This window comes from Lissotriton vulgaris, chromosome 8 (assembly GCF_964263255.1).
Source record: "Lissotriton vulgaris chromosome 8, aLisVul1.2, whole genome shotgun sequence".
NCBI lineage: Eukaryota > Metazoa > Chordata > Amphibia > Caudata > Salamandridae > Lissotriton > Lissotriton vulgaris.
In genome coordinates, this window is record NC_141696.1 from 1,456,762,545 (window position 1) to 1,456,777,438 (window position 14,894).

The following is a 14,894-nucleotide window of genomic DNA, read 5'->3' on the forward strand; positions in this document are numbered from 1 at the left end:
GAAAAATTAAAACCAGACTTAACGAACATCGCAGCAACATTCGGACCAAGAATATGAAGTCATGCCTTGCTGCTCACTTTGTTTCTCAATCTCAAAACCCCAGTCAAATTTGATATTTAATCTTGGAGATGGTCACCAAAGTTCCCTACAGAGACAACAATAAACATTTGTTACAACGGGAACTACATTGGATTTACTACTTACAAGCCCTCTAACCCAAGGGGCTGAACGACAGAATAGAACTGAGCTGTCATCTTTGATTACTATATACTGTTGTCATTTGATATATGATCTATCTCATAGCTGTGTATATGATAGAATTTTGATGCACTTTTTGTGTTGACCACTGTTTTTCTCATATATATTTGCCAGTTTCTTATACTCTCGTTGTCCCTTATTCCATCTAATTGCCTACTAATTTCCTCTTCTCTTTATTTTTTCATACACTGATTTTGCCTTGACCTAAGACTGTGTTTACATTCTCGTTAATATTGACACATTTTTCAGTTTGTTCACTTTATTTCACTTTTCATTCACGTATCTCAGAGTATGTTTTACTTGGTCCTTCAGTCTTTTGTATATCTGTCCGTCTCGTTTCTGTATTATACTTTCCACCATCCACAGTCCTACTTCGCACTTCACGATTCTCTTCTACTCTCCGTAACTGAAAGTCCTAATTTTATTTCCGCTGTCTTCATCTATGGCAGCTGGTGCGCATACTCGGCGTCTTCCGGGTTCTGACTCGGATCCACCTTTGCTGTACATGCCCGTTCTTGGTGACGTGTAAGTTTTCTTTCACTCCAGTTTTCTCGTGATTTAGTTGGTGGTTCTTCCGTCTTTCTTATGAGACGGTCACACTTCGTGTGTATGTATAGATACGTTCAACTTTTCCAGACACTCTTTTTACCGTGGTGACTACTACTTGGGTTTGCTTTTTTCTTCGTCACTGTTACTTTTCCGTGTTCTACATCGGATTTCACTGGCTGCGACACACATTCTTGCCTTGGTTTCTTTCTAGCATCCACCGCGCAGTTCTTTCCACTTTTTCTGATTCCTTCATGGTTCCCTTGGTTTATTTCAATTTTCCCTGATGCACGATCGAATGTATTTCCCAATGCACTATTTTTTCAAACTTCATTTGAACAGTTTCCCTTTAACATTGTTAATTCGATTCTGGGGCATCATTTTGTTGCTTTTCCGCTTCCATCCTTGCTTATATTTGCCTAGATAAATTTTGAGTGTGTATAGAAGTTCCTGTTCAGCAAACACCTACAATATGGTTCATTTTTTCTTTTCAGAAATATATTCCCCTGAAGAAGTGCTATCCTAGCACGAAATGCATTGGGGTTTTCATGTCATCCTAAATTGAGCATTTGTTATGAATCATTAAGGATTTTTGACCAAAAGTATAATCATATGAAGAAATATGTACTTATGAACACTGTCTTTTGGACCTTTTCAAAAACACTTGGATGAATAAACATTCTTGAAATTCAAATTATCAAGTGATTTACTTCAAGTTAATACACAGCTACGCACTTGTTGTGCATTAAGAGTGCTCAGGGCAGTTCTTACCTGACGTAAGACTTCCCATTTTAGAATTAATTAAATACCACTTGAAATAGAAATTAGTTTCACAACATGCTGGCGAGAATATGCTTGGGACAATTTGAGTAAGACGTTTACTTTTTCCATATATATTTAATGAATGTTTTTTTAGCTTACACATATTGATTCACTTACATCGAGCCATATAAACCAACTTTGGATCGGCTATGAGAACCAAGACTATACCTCTCGTCCATCAGGGTTTGTCTAGTTTAATAAACCCTGTTTAAGATGATGAGAACTAAGATCAACCTTTTTCGTTTGGATACTTTGCTTGATTCTGTATTCGATGAGAGTAAATCTTAGACTAACTTAATTTAGTCATTCTTCCAGTAGAAACTCTACAAGGATTCGATTGCCAAGTATCAGGTTGGCAATCTTGATGTTTCAATAAATCTCCAGTGTCCTTCAAACTTTGTTTTTTTAACCATAATTACTGATTTTTTGACCTTCAAATTATAGTAGTAATAAACCAGAATTTTTCTAGACTACAATCTAAACACACATTTTGGATCATTATAGGTTGTATTGATTCAGCTTCCAATAATAAGACTAGTGATGGAAATATTACCAGTAATATTTCACTATTAAACCAACTAACAGAAAGGTGAAGGAAGGACCTATCCCATGAAAGTTGGTGATGTATATCTCCTTCTTTCCAATTCTGGGCCACTCTGTGGCACAAATGGTCTTTATTTTCTTTTCACAAACATTATTAAATGTAATTTCACTTTTTCACAAATATTTGGGTATATTTTCTATTTTTTGACAAGGTCCATCTAATATTAGGTAGCATTTGTAAATATTTCTTTCGCTGAAGGGTCAGCATTCTTCATAGGAATTGCAATGTCCTGAAGATGGTCTTATAGATCATTTATGCAATAGGCTGAAACGTTGACACGTGAACTCATTTTGTCTGTTCTACCAATTAACCTATATGATTCTTAAAGGAGTGTTAAGCATCTTGTTTTTCCAGTTTAATCAGATAGTATAGATTGGAGATAGAGTGGAATGGAAAGGATTTGAGTAGCATGGAGTGGGGTAGACTGGGGTAGCGTGGGGCGGGATAGGTTGGTTTCAGAGTAGCATTGGTAGATTGAGGTAGCATTGTAGCATGGAGTGGGGTAGGCTGGTTTTTAGTAAAGTGGGGTAGATTAGGATAGTGTGGAGTGGAGTAGATTGTAGTGGGTACATTGGGGTACCGTGAGGTTGAATGACGCGGGGTTGATTAGGGTAGACTGTAGTGGTGAAGAGTGGGGTAGATTGGATGGAGAAGTAAGAGGTAGATTGTAGTGGAGTGGGGTAGATTGGTGTGTGGTCAGATAGATTGTAATGGAGTGAGGTAGATTGTAGTAGAGTGGGGTAGATTGGAGTGGAATGGGGTGGGTAGATTGGAGTGGAGTGGGGAAAATGTGGGCGGATTGGGTTAGATAAGAGTAGTTTGGTTGGAATGGGTTAGATAGGAGTTTGGTAGATTGGGGTAGAGTGGATCAAGGTATGTTGGGATACATTGTAATGTAGTAGATTGGAAAGAGTAGAGTCAGGTGGATTGGGTTTGTTAGGAGTGGAGTGGAGTGTAGTGGAGTGGGGCGGGGTGGAGTGCGGCAGAGTAGAGTGGAATGGGGTATTTGGAGTGGGGTAGATTGGGTGGATTAAAATTGGGTAGATTGGAATGGAGTGGGGTAGGTCGGAGTGGGGTAGATTGAAGTGGAGCCACGTACTTGGAGTGGGGTAGATTGTGTGTATTAGTAGGGTAGAATGGAGTGGAGTGGGGTAGACTGGGGTAGATTGGAATGCGGAGTTTAAGTGGAGAGGAGAAGGGTAGGTTCGAGTGGAGTGGAGTGGTGTAGAGGGGTGTGAAGTGCAGTAGATTGAAGTGAAGTATATTGTAGTGGAGTAGATTGGGCTAGATTGGAGTGTAGAAATAGGGGAGGAGTGGGTTAGATTGGAGTGGAATATGGTAGATTGAAGTGGTATAAGCTGAAGTGGATTGGGGCAGACTGGAGTAGAATGGATCATGGTATATTGGGAGAGTGGAATAGTGTGGCATGAGCTAGATTGGAGTGCAGTACAGTTGGGTAGATTGGGTGGAGTGGAGTAGGGTAGAGTGGAGTGAAATGGAAGAGATTGGGGGTAGAGTGGAATAGGGTAGATTGGAGTGGAGTGGAGTAGAATAGGGTAGATTGGAGTATCACAGAGTTGGGTAGATTGGAATAGAGTGGAGTGGGGTAGATTGGATTGGAGAAGAGTGGTGTAGATTGCAGTGGAGAAGAGTTGGGTAGCCTGAAGTGGAAAAGAGTGGGGTGGGGTCGATAAGGGTGAAGTGTGGTACAGTGGAGTGGAGTAGATTGGATGGATTGTAGTAGATGGGGGGTGAGAGTATGGTAGATTCCAATGGTAGATTGCAGTGGAGTGGGGTAGACTGTAGTGAAGTGGAGTGGGATAGATTGGGTTGGGGTACATTGTAGTAGAGTGGGATAGAATGGAGTGGAGGGGTGTAGAGAGGAGGGGCGTAGAAAGGAGGGGTGTAGAGTGAAGTAACAAGCCATGTCGTAGAGTGTCTTACAGTGAAGTGTCGTGGACTGGAGTGGAGTGGCATGGCATGGCATAGAGTGGAAGGGCATAGAGTGGAGCAGAGTGTTGTAGAGTGAAGAAGTGTAGATTTTGGTAGAGAGTAGTGTAAAGTAGAGTTACATAGCTTGAAAGATGCATGGTGTGGTAGTGCACTTCCATTACAGGCAATACATTTCCAAATGAAAATCGAAAACAGGCATTACATTTGCATAGACATTTGGTTTTGATGCACACAAATGATAATGTATTAAAACATTTATTTCCACCACTCTGCAGAATTACAAAAAAGTACTTAATTTCTACTGTTCTCATTCTGATGTATTCCGAAATATCAGACAGTTCATGTTTATTGTGTGCCTAAAAAATATACCATTATACAGCCTATCCTCTTGCATAGGAACTCAATAGGAAGATTGTTGAATACATTCTTTTGCTTTGAAGTCAGCAAACGAAAAGTAAACACAAAGTTTCCTCAGAATACCAAGCCTGACATTTGACCTCTGTCTTATTTGACCTCTGTCTTTGAATGTACAGCAAATGAGACAAGATAAGAACGAGATTTAAAAGCCTGTTTAGAGATAGCGAGTACTTACGGGAGAGACACATTCAAGCTGGAAAGCCTAAAACAAGAAGTAAATGGAAAAGTCAGCTAAGAAAGATACACTCTGTAGAGTGGCTCAACAAAAAGAAAAAATGAACCCCAAAAGTGTGAGCAGTGCAAGGACACAAGTGCTTGGGCCATGCTCTAGAGGATGGTCACATCGCAAGAAGGGGGAAGTGCGGACCACAGAAGTGTCCTGCAGAAAGCAAGCAATTGAGAGTGGCTTTGAAGCCCACCAATGGTAAGTAAAGGGAAGGCTCCAAGCCTACTAACAGTAAACAAATTATCTTGAAGAGACCTAAAATGTATAGCCCAAATACTGGCACTCTCAGAACCTCACATTGCATTTATCCTCAACTCTCAGTCGTGCTGTCGTGGACACCCATCCACTTCCTGAAATCACCGACTCCCAGAGGCAACTCAGTTTGCAGAATGGGCTTCTAATATAATTCATGAAGAGCAAAAATGCTGAAATACAGCACTTGGGTAAAGAAAACACTCTTAGGAAATAGGGACCTGTGCACAGTTTAACGTGAAGTAAAATGTGTGAAATTAACAGTGAATGCATCATTGACTTGGACTGCCTGAAGGATTGATGCACCCATTGTTGCGAAATAAATCAATGTGTTTGCTTGTAAAGTTGAGGATAAGAAAGATAGGTCCTATATGGGGCCCATTTTCAAGTTGGTTTTGCTGAGCACCCTCCCCACATAGAGCCCTTACTCACCACATTCACAGTCACATAATCTCAATATTCTTTCTCACTTTCTCTCTAGCAGAAAAGCCAGACAGCCAATTAGTGTTGTTAAAGGAGGGCTGCAACTATCTTGCACAGTTTACACAGCATAAATAACCTGCCAAAATGAGTGCCGATGGGGTCCATTGGCAACCATCGTCCTGTTTGGCAATGTACCATACAACAGCTGACTAGTTTTACTGCCATAGTGTGTGGCTTACGTGACAGAGAATACACTTATGCAAAAATATCAAACCATTGAACAAACAGATTTGAGGATGTAAAAGTTGCATTAAAGTCTTGAAGAGCAATCCACATCCAGAATCTGCCAAACAGACTGATCCACAATGTGTAGATCAGCCAACACTGAAGATAAGGTTCATCAGAGCAAATCTGTAGGCTGACCCATTATTACTGGGGAGAAAAGTGAACATAATGGTGATTAGGGAGTAACACAGAATAGTATTTTGGTTTAATTTTCACATAATGTATTCGTTCATTTTGTCATCATGGCTCATGGTTCCATTCTTGTTAGCTAAGAGTCGAAAGGTGTTTATTCTAAGGTAGGTCACATCTGGTGGGTCTGTGATTTAATATGTCTTTGAAAGAGTCTGCAAAATAAAACTAAGTTCAGGGGATGTTCTTGGAAATACAAAAACATTTGAACACTCTAATAAAAGATTTACGCTAATAGGTCTGTCATGTTCCAAAAATGAAATCTATATCATGACTTTATTGTAACATTGACTGTATGACCTTTTAGAAGAACTCTCAGGGCCATATTATCAAGAAAGGGTGATACATTATTGCCGCTTTTATCGGCAGGAAACTGCCACTAAAGCAGCGATAATGGGCTTGATAATATGTCTTTGTGAATTCTAATGGAAGCCCATGTTAACACCAGAACCTGGGCTTCTATGGGAATTCACAAAGGCGTATTATCTAAGCATGGGCGAATTTTGCTAATCTCGCGTTCGCGAATTTTGCGGATTTGCGAACTCGCAATCCGCAAAATCCGCGAATTCTCACGAATTTGCTGATTTTTTTTTTTTGTGTTTGCGCGGGTTTCTGCCAGTTCGCGAGGGTTTTGCACAATGTCGCAAATTGCGAACTTACCTGTCGGGTCGCAAGTTTCGCGAACTTGTTGTTTCTACATGTCCAGCCTGTTTGGGACACTCTTCTTCATCACTGCCACTCTCTGTCACCACTGCCACTCTCTGACTACTCATGCCACCCTCTGGCCCACCCATGCCACCCTCTGTTTCATCACAGCACCCTCTGGTTGTCCAGTCAGTGTACATTATTGTGGCAACGCAAGCACACCTTCCCTGCCTCAAGTGACCTGAATTAATTTGGGGCTGATTAATGTGTCACAAAATATTTTTTTAGCTGGCACCTGCTTCCTTAGTGCTTCCTGATTAGTGATCTTTTGCACTTGCTAAGTGCTTTCATTGTTGCAAAATTAGTTACAACACCTGCCCTGCCCCAACTGACAATAATGAATTAGGGGCTGATTAATGGATTTGAACTTCCAGCCTGGCTCCTGCTTGTCTCCCTTAGCTGTAATTCAGGACCTTTGTGGCATATGTGTAACTATTCTGAGGTTCAGAGCAGGGTCACATAATAGTTGCAACTGGCAACTGAACTCTGGAGGGGCCCCTCAGGAAGCACTACAGGAAATGGCTACTAATGATGAGCCTGAACTTTTGAACCTGGTAAGTAGTTTCAGTTTTGCTAAGATCGTATTTCTGCAATTTTGCACTTATTCGCGGGGCGCGAAGTTGTACTGGGAAGCCGCGAACTCACGCGAACAGTGCGAGCAAAATCCGCTGCTCGCGGATTTGCGGATTTTGCGGGAGATTCGCAAATCTCGCGGATGGCGAATTTACCGAAAATCCGCAAAATCCGCGAGCGAAACGGATTTTCCGCCATGCTTAGTATTATCAAGCCATTATCGCCGCTTTAGTGGCAGTTTCCTTCTGATAAAAGCGGCGATAATGTTTCGCCATTTCTTGATAATATGGCCCCTAGTTCTTTATTCTTAAAAGTAGTTTAAATTGTGCAATTATTGATGGCAATTAGAGTCGTGAAACTTTGGGTTAAAATATTAAATTGTGAAATTCGAAAAAGGCAGTTGTAGGTGCGCAGCAGATGCATGCCCTCAAGTGTTGTGAAATTCAACACACTGCACTGGGGTTTGAATGGGGATGTGAATAGCAGGAGTAGAGGTAATGAGGCAACACAAACTATACGGTTCACTCTCTCAAACTTTATGAAATGATCAGTCATGATCAATGTATGTGTCTATGGTACTTGTAGAGCAGGAACCTTGTCAAAAAGCAGTAGAGTGCTCTTCTCGTTCAAAGGTAAAGATATAGGGCCCGATTCACAGAATGAACTTGAGACTCAATCCTAAACTTACTACTATTTTGGTATTCACAGAATGCACTTACTACTTTTGGCATTCACAGAATGAACTTAGGATTTTGTCTTAAGTTTGTTTTAAGACAAACTTAAGACAGACTTAAGACAAAATCCTAACTTAAGTCTGTCTTAAGTTTGTCTTAAGACAAACTTAAGACAAAATCCTAACTTCTGTGAATACCAAAAGTAGTAAGTTCATTCTGTGAATGCCAAAAGTAGTAAGTGCATTCTGTGAATACCAAAATAGTGGTAAGTTTAGGATTGAGTCTTAAGTTCATTCTGTGAATCTGGCCCATAATGACCAAGTGATTGGAGAGGAGCTGGTGTGGAACCTAAGTAAGTTAACGGCCTCCGAAAATAGGTTCCCACGAAATCTTATTATGCTCCCACACAGCACCCCCATGGGCCCGGTTTTACAGGACCTAGGCATAAATTCAATTGAGATGATTGCAAATCTCCGTCCTGTATTGTACTGGCGACTAATATGGGTAACGCCGGAGCTGAAAATATTTGCCATGGGACTCCTGGACATTATTAAAAGTGATGTCTTTCACCAGATAAATTGGCTCTCTGGAATTAGAGCAGTTCTCAGAGAGCTGGGTCTGGCGGAGACATGGGAAGATCCAACCAATGCTGTTTTTCCATCAAAAAAGGTAATCAAGGGCTTGTACTGGAAGATGATATCTTTGAAGCTTTTTAAGACCGTTCCCCCACTTTCACTAACAGGGGTGTTTATGGAGTTCAAGGATGAAACTCGCTTCGAGACATTCTGGGACGATATAACGAAGCCACTGGACAGAAAACTTTACTTTCAAATGAGAATTGGTAGTATACCTATCAGATCTTTCACATCCAGATGGTCAAACAGTGGAAGTAGCTCTTGTCCATTTTGCCCAGATCTTAAAGAAACAGTTAGCCACTTACTCATTGTGTGCCCGGCCTACTCTGCCCCGCGCAGAGTCTGGCTGCGACCCATGGCTAAACTATTAGGCACTCAGAGTGGAATTGTGGCTACTAGAATTATCTGTACAAACCCAAGCCCTGTAATATATATAGCTGTGGCCAAATATTTAGGATGGGCCTGGATTATTAGAAGCAAAAAATGTAAAGGGGTTGGTCTTTAAAAATGCACTTTATACATGAATACTTGATGTATCTTAAACTGGTCGTTTTTACTATAATGAATTACTTGTTTTAAACCTTGTATACATTTTAATTCCATTTTTATATAAATTTATATATGTAATGCTTTTATGACTATGTTGAATAAAGCTTGTTTGACTGACTGACTGACATAGGTGTCTTTCATACCAATTTTTCCATGTATATATTTTCCAAAATTAATTGCTATGTACCCGCTACATAATAAAAAAAACATTGCAAGAAGCTGCTAAGTTATTGGCTCTGGGTTCATCGGATTATTGTGAACCTACAAGTCCTATATATCCCCACAAATAAAAAAGGTCCACTGGATGTAACAGTACATTGCTTTCAAACAACTGTGTTAATTAGGTGAAAACGTTGACACAAATGGCTGTTTTTTCAACTAATTTTCAATTTTTCCTATATTCAACGGTTAGTTTCTATAAAGAAACCTTGAAGGATCTACAAAAATGACCCCTTGCTGAATTCAGAATATTGTCTACTTTTCTAAAGTGTATAGCTTTCAAGGATCCATTTTTGCTTTTATACCCATTTATACCATTAACTGGAAAGAGATTGAAAGCACAAAAAATAGCAAAAATAGGCTATGTCCCAGAAAAATGCCAGAGCTGTGAAAAAATGTTGGTTTTCTGACAAAAGTCTGCATGTCCCCAAAAGATGGGAAGAATGTGATTTCAGCACCATACTCCCTTTTTTGATACCATTTGCAGGGAAAGAACCATCTGCTTTCATCTGTAGCCCTTTTTTCCAATTTCTCAAACAAAAAAGAATTTACCTGAATTTTGGCTAATTTGTGAGTCCACTCCACAAGGAATCCACAACCCTGGGTACCTTTAGAATCTCCATGATGTTGGTAAAAAAGGACGCAAATTTGTCGTGGATACCATATGTGGTCAAAAAGTTACAGGGGCCCAAGCGTGTACTACCCCAAATAGCCAACAAAAGGCTTAGCACTGGAGGTGGGGGGGGGGAGAGGGAGGCCTAGCAGCGAAGGTGTTAAACTACGTGTTCCATAATGCACCAGGGCATAGAATGAACAGAGAATCCTTCTTGGACTTATGAAGCAGTTGAAAACTCTCCCTCCTTGCTGCTGGTCGCTCACGTCTCTCCGTGGCACTTTGAACTATGGGCCTCATCTTTCATGGAAACGTAATCGCACTGAAGAATTTTAACTGTTACCTTCGCAGTTTTGGAAGTGGCACATTGTAAGAAGGGAAGTGCAGCTTTGTATTACTTTGCGTTTTAACCGTGGGGGTAACTGCCTCTCCCTGCTGGTTTTGGCACTTGGAGCAGCTACGCAGTCAGGGTTGTGACATGGAGAGGGCTAAATTAGAAGACTCTGGGTTTTTTGCAGATTGCACAAGTACATTGCATCGTTCTTCAAACTAGACGCAATGTCCCCTGATGTTTTCTATGGGAGTGCAGATTGGGGCCTTCAAGGTATGATTTATTACTTATTTCCTGCAATGAAGCAGGCAGCTTTCTGCCACACAAAAACCCCATGGGGGTTAATTCTTTCTTTCTCTAATGTTGCAGCTTCACCAACACATTAGTAAGAACCCCATCACAGCTATATTCAACCTTTGACCAATCCAACGGCTACAATCAGGTACACACTTTATCTGATGCCTAAAACTTGTCTAGGGTAGCCTGACAACAGGGTAGCTCAGCTTTATTTACATCACATTCTTATAATTTATTTGTGTTTTTAGTTTTCACGATCCAATCCCAGTCCTGAGGAGAACACCCTAGCCACTTGGGGTTCGAAACGTGTTGGCTTTAGAGAAAGGGTGAGCCAACACAGGGCGTGTCTCGAGGGAATTGGTTTGAATTGACTGGTCATTTATGTTGTTTGGAACAGTTTTTTGGGTTATATTTTGAATTTTTGATTTGTTTAAATGGTGTCTAATCACAAGTGTGGTTTTTCAAAGTAATCATGTGTATTTTGTATGTAAATGTTTTTTAATTTGTATCCAAATGATTTGTTGCCCATCTCATCACATGAAATGACTTGGCCAATTTTGGTCAAAAATTCTTAAGCTAAAGTGGAATAAAGCATGTAGACTTTAGAAATGATTGTCTAAGGTTCTATCCAATTTAATTGCAACAGCCTACCTTGTCACTGTGCTTGTTTGATGATATTGTAGTGGTCCAGGCCAGGTAGTGACAGGACCCGAGCCTTGCTTGTTTATACCGACAATACCACCTCAGCATTCAAAGTCAGAATTATTTTGATGTTATCCCTCAACCACCCTCTCCTATAGATCATTTGCTAGGCTAGGAGTTAATATTATACTCCAGGAGGTTTCAGATGCAATTAAGTCTTTGAAGAGGGCAAAAGCACCTGCTCCGGATGGTTTCTCTATTCAAATCTTCTCATTCATGTATCCTTTTCGTGCTTCCAAATTATCAGAACTTTTTAACTTTTTATTTCTGATTCAAAGCTAGTGCCTCTTTAATAGAAGCCTATGTAACCTTAATCTCTAAGCCAGATAAAGAAACTTGATTGTATATGCATTATAGGCCTATATCAATTTTCAATTAAGATTGCAGGATCTTTGCCAAAATCTTATCTTTATGTTTAGAGTCTGTTATTCCTCTTCCAGTAAAATCTGGTATTATTAAGGCCCAGACTTGCTGCTGACAATGTTAGAATGTTCTCTAGTATTGTCAGCTTAGCTTGACAAGTTAACTCCCCCTTGGCAGCCCTCTCACTATATGTACACTAAGGTTTTAAATGTATTAATTAGCAATTTATGTTTACCATCGTTCATTGGTTTGACTTGGCCTTAAATTCATTTCTTTCATTAAATTGCTATATTCTAACCTCTGAGCTAGTATTTTCCAGAATGGTCGCTTTACTTCTTACATTTACTTACATAGAGGCACAATGGAAGGACTCCCCCTCTCTTCTTTGTTATTTGTTCCATGCTTGGAGCCTTTACTGCAGTGAATTCATTGTAAGACAAACATATCAAGTTTTAAACACGGTGCTCCAGTAGTTCAATTATCTGCATATTTGATGATACCCTAATATATGTCCAATCTGCTTATCTCTCTGGATCAATTTTAATAAGAGGTTTCTCTATATTCCAGTATCACATGGTTATACATTTTATTTTGATAAAACATAGATTTTAACTCTTAATTTTTGGAAAGCTTTAGAAAGGCTGTGCAGTGGGCCAGACACAGTGCGTTCCGGTATGTCATAGACTGTAAAGTCCATGCTGTCCTGGAACTGGGGGTGCATACAGACAGGGGGGCACACACCATGCCCCCCACATACACCTTAATGCACAGGGGCAAGAGGGGGCTCCATAGGGCCCCCTTTCATTCCTGACTGCCAGCAGTAACATGGAGGATATCTTTGGGACACTACTGGCAATGAGGAAAGTCATAATATGATTGGCAGTACCTCAGGGCACCACCAAGCATATTGTGACCCTCAGACAGATGTGGGACCGTAGTTCCCCGGCAGTTGCAGCGATGCAATGGCTGTCAGACTGCTGAAGTCATAATTGGGAGACGGACAGGCGGTGTGGGAGTGGCTGGACCGCTACCACCATGCCTTCACAATTCTGGAGGCCCTGCTCTGAGTACCAGACAAGTGATAAGCCCCTAAGTAAAAATGTTACTATGTTAAAATACAAAATACACACCTTACTCTCAGTTTGATCTCTATTGTTTATATCAAAGGTGGGGAAGGTTCGATACTGTTAAAACGATGATTGTTCCACACATCCTCTACACTATTTCAATGCTAACTTCTAAAATCCCTAAATACTATTTTAAACAACTTGATTCTTTTTGGACTGCATTTTTACTGAATAATAAAAAAAAACACGGATCTATACAACCAAAACTTGAAGGTGGTATTCGATTTCAATATTTTAAACGGTATCATTCCTCTCTTTTAATTTGACAGTGTTGTGCTCTGGCTTATGGCTTCCAAGATCAACCTTCACCAATTTGGATTACTTTTGAACATTCTCTATTTAATTGCTTTGCTTTTAACAACACTGTTCATATGTCAAATTGTACTTTTGCACAATTTTTATTAAATAGAATACTTTTTGATAAATTTACATTCCAGCAGTGTTTCTTGTGTTCCTCGGTTTGGGATAATAAATATCTAACTATGTGCAAAGATGATTTTATTTTGAACATTGGAAACATTTTAACATTGGAATGACAAAGTTATTTTTTGTACCACATGACTCCTGGCCATTACCACCTCTACTGAATGCATCGCTAGACAAACTTTTACATGGCTCTATTCCCAAGGCTGCTCTCATTTATAAACTTTAATATATCCAAATTGCACTAGATCTAAAAGTACTTTGTAACTGTTATGGAAAGACAAATTAGCTATATCGTTCACTCTATTATTTTGGGGTAAAATTTGGATTAAACCATTCAAAACCTCTAGTGCTGCTAACATTATGTGGTTAGTCTTTTTTATATACATATAAACACTGCTATTACCCCAGAACATATTGCAAAGGTTGATACATTCCCTTCTATGCTGGCCTCCTTCAAATCATAATGTCTCTTTGGTTCATTTGTTATGTAATTGTTGCCATGGTAAAGCTTTCTGCATATTAATTTGGTCTAAATACTTAAATACTTTTCAATGTACAGTTCTGCTTGCATTGCAGAATGTTTTCTTAGATTCTCTTTAACCTCATATTGATAATTTACCTAATATACCTCTATTGTTAGATCTTTTTATTGCACTTACTTTTAAAGTAATACTCTCTTATTGGAAAGATTTCTCTAAATTATCTGTATTTACTTGGTGGAATGTTATATTTGGTGAACATATAATACATATTGTATCATACTCCAAATATTTACAACTGTTCTATGCTAGTTACCTTTAACTCATTTCATCTCTTTGCACTCACCACAATCTTAATTTTTCTTCCTCCTGCTTTCTCCATCTCTCCCTCATCTTCCTTCTTCTCTCTACTATTTTTCATATTCTCTTCCTCATCCTCTCCTTTGTTCTTCTTTTTATACATAAACAAATCTTTTTCTTTACTACCAAAGTGGTTGCTCAAGGAACTTGCAACAAAAATCACTACAAAATAGATATACACCAGAAATAGTGTTACATAAGTTAAGTAATGTGTTCTTTATTTTTGGACATTAGTGGTTTTCTGTGCTCTGTATAATAGTGAGCAATGTGTGTCTTTCTTTACAGAGTGTTACATATGATGAGGGAGGGTATAAAGGGGGATTAAAATGTCAAATTGGATATGGTAACCTATATAAAATACATTTTGTTCAGTCAGCTGTCATGAACTGGCTTGTTTTCCATTGTTATATGATTTAAAATTTTTGTGAGTTACTGTAATACTGAATAATGTAATATTGGATGATAAGAGGATGGCATATTGATTTAAAATATAGAGTTGAATCTTTCAAGAAATATTGGTATCGCTGTCATTGGACATTATGAAACAGACCCACTACACACTGTGGCTTTTCTGGTATCCAAATGTCATTTTTTTGATCACCAAAAATAAATATGAGTTGATGGTTTTGCAAGCATGGGGTCTACATGACATTGACATTTGTCTGCTTTTGTCAGTGCTTTGGCTATTACACACAAGCTTTTGTGAAAACGAGCCATACACATGTACACTATCTTTTACTACTAGACATTGGAATTTTTTCTCACTAGATTCTTCATTGGGCACACCTTTAAAATTAGTTCTGAACCATTTCCTTGTATATTTGATCTCGGGTTAATGTGGTGCTTTGCATAGCGTACAAAATACA

The 14,894-nt window shown here is 39.3% G+C and overlaps 1 long non-coding RNA gene across 1 annotated transcript in view; it reads left to right on the top strand.

The window, feature by feature from the left end:
* The window catches only part of LOC147698912 (uncharacterized), a 776,736-nt gene that overhangs the window by 394,222 nt on the left and 367,620 nt on the right, over positions 1 to 14,894 (top strand). The gene's annotated exons all lie outside the window — the stretch shown is intronic.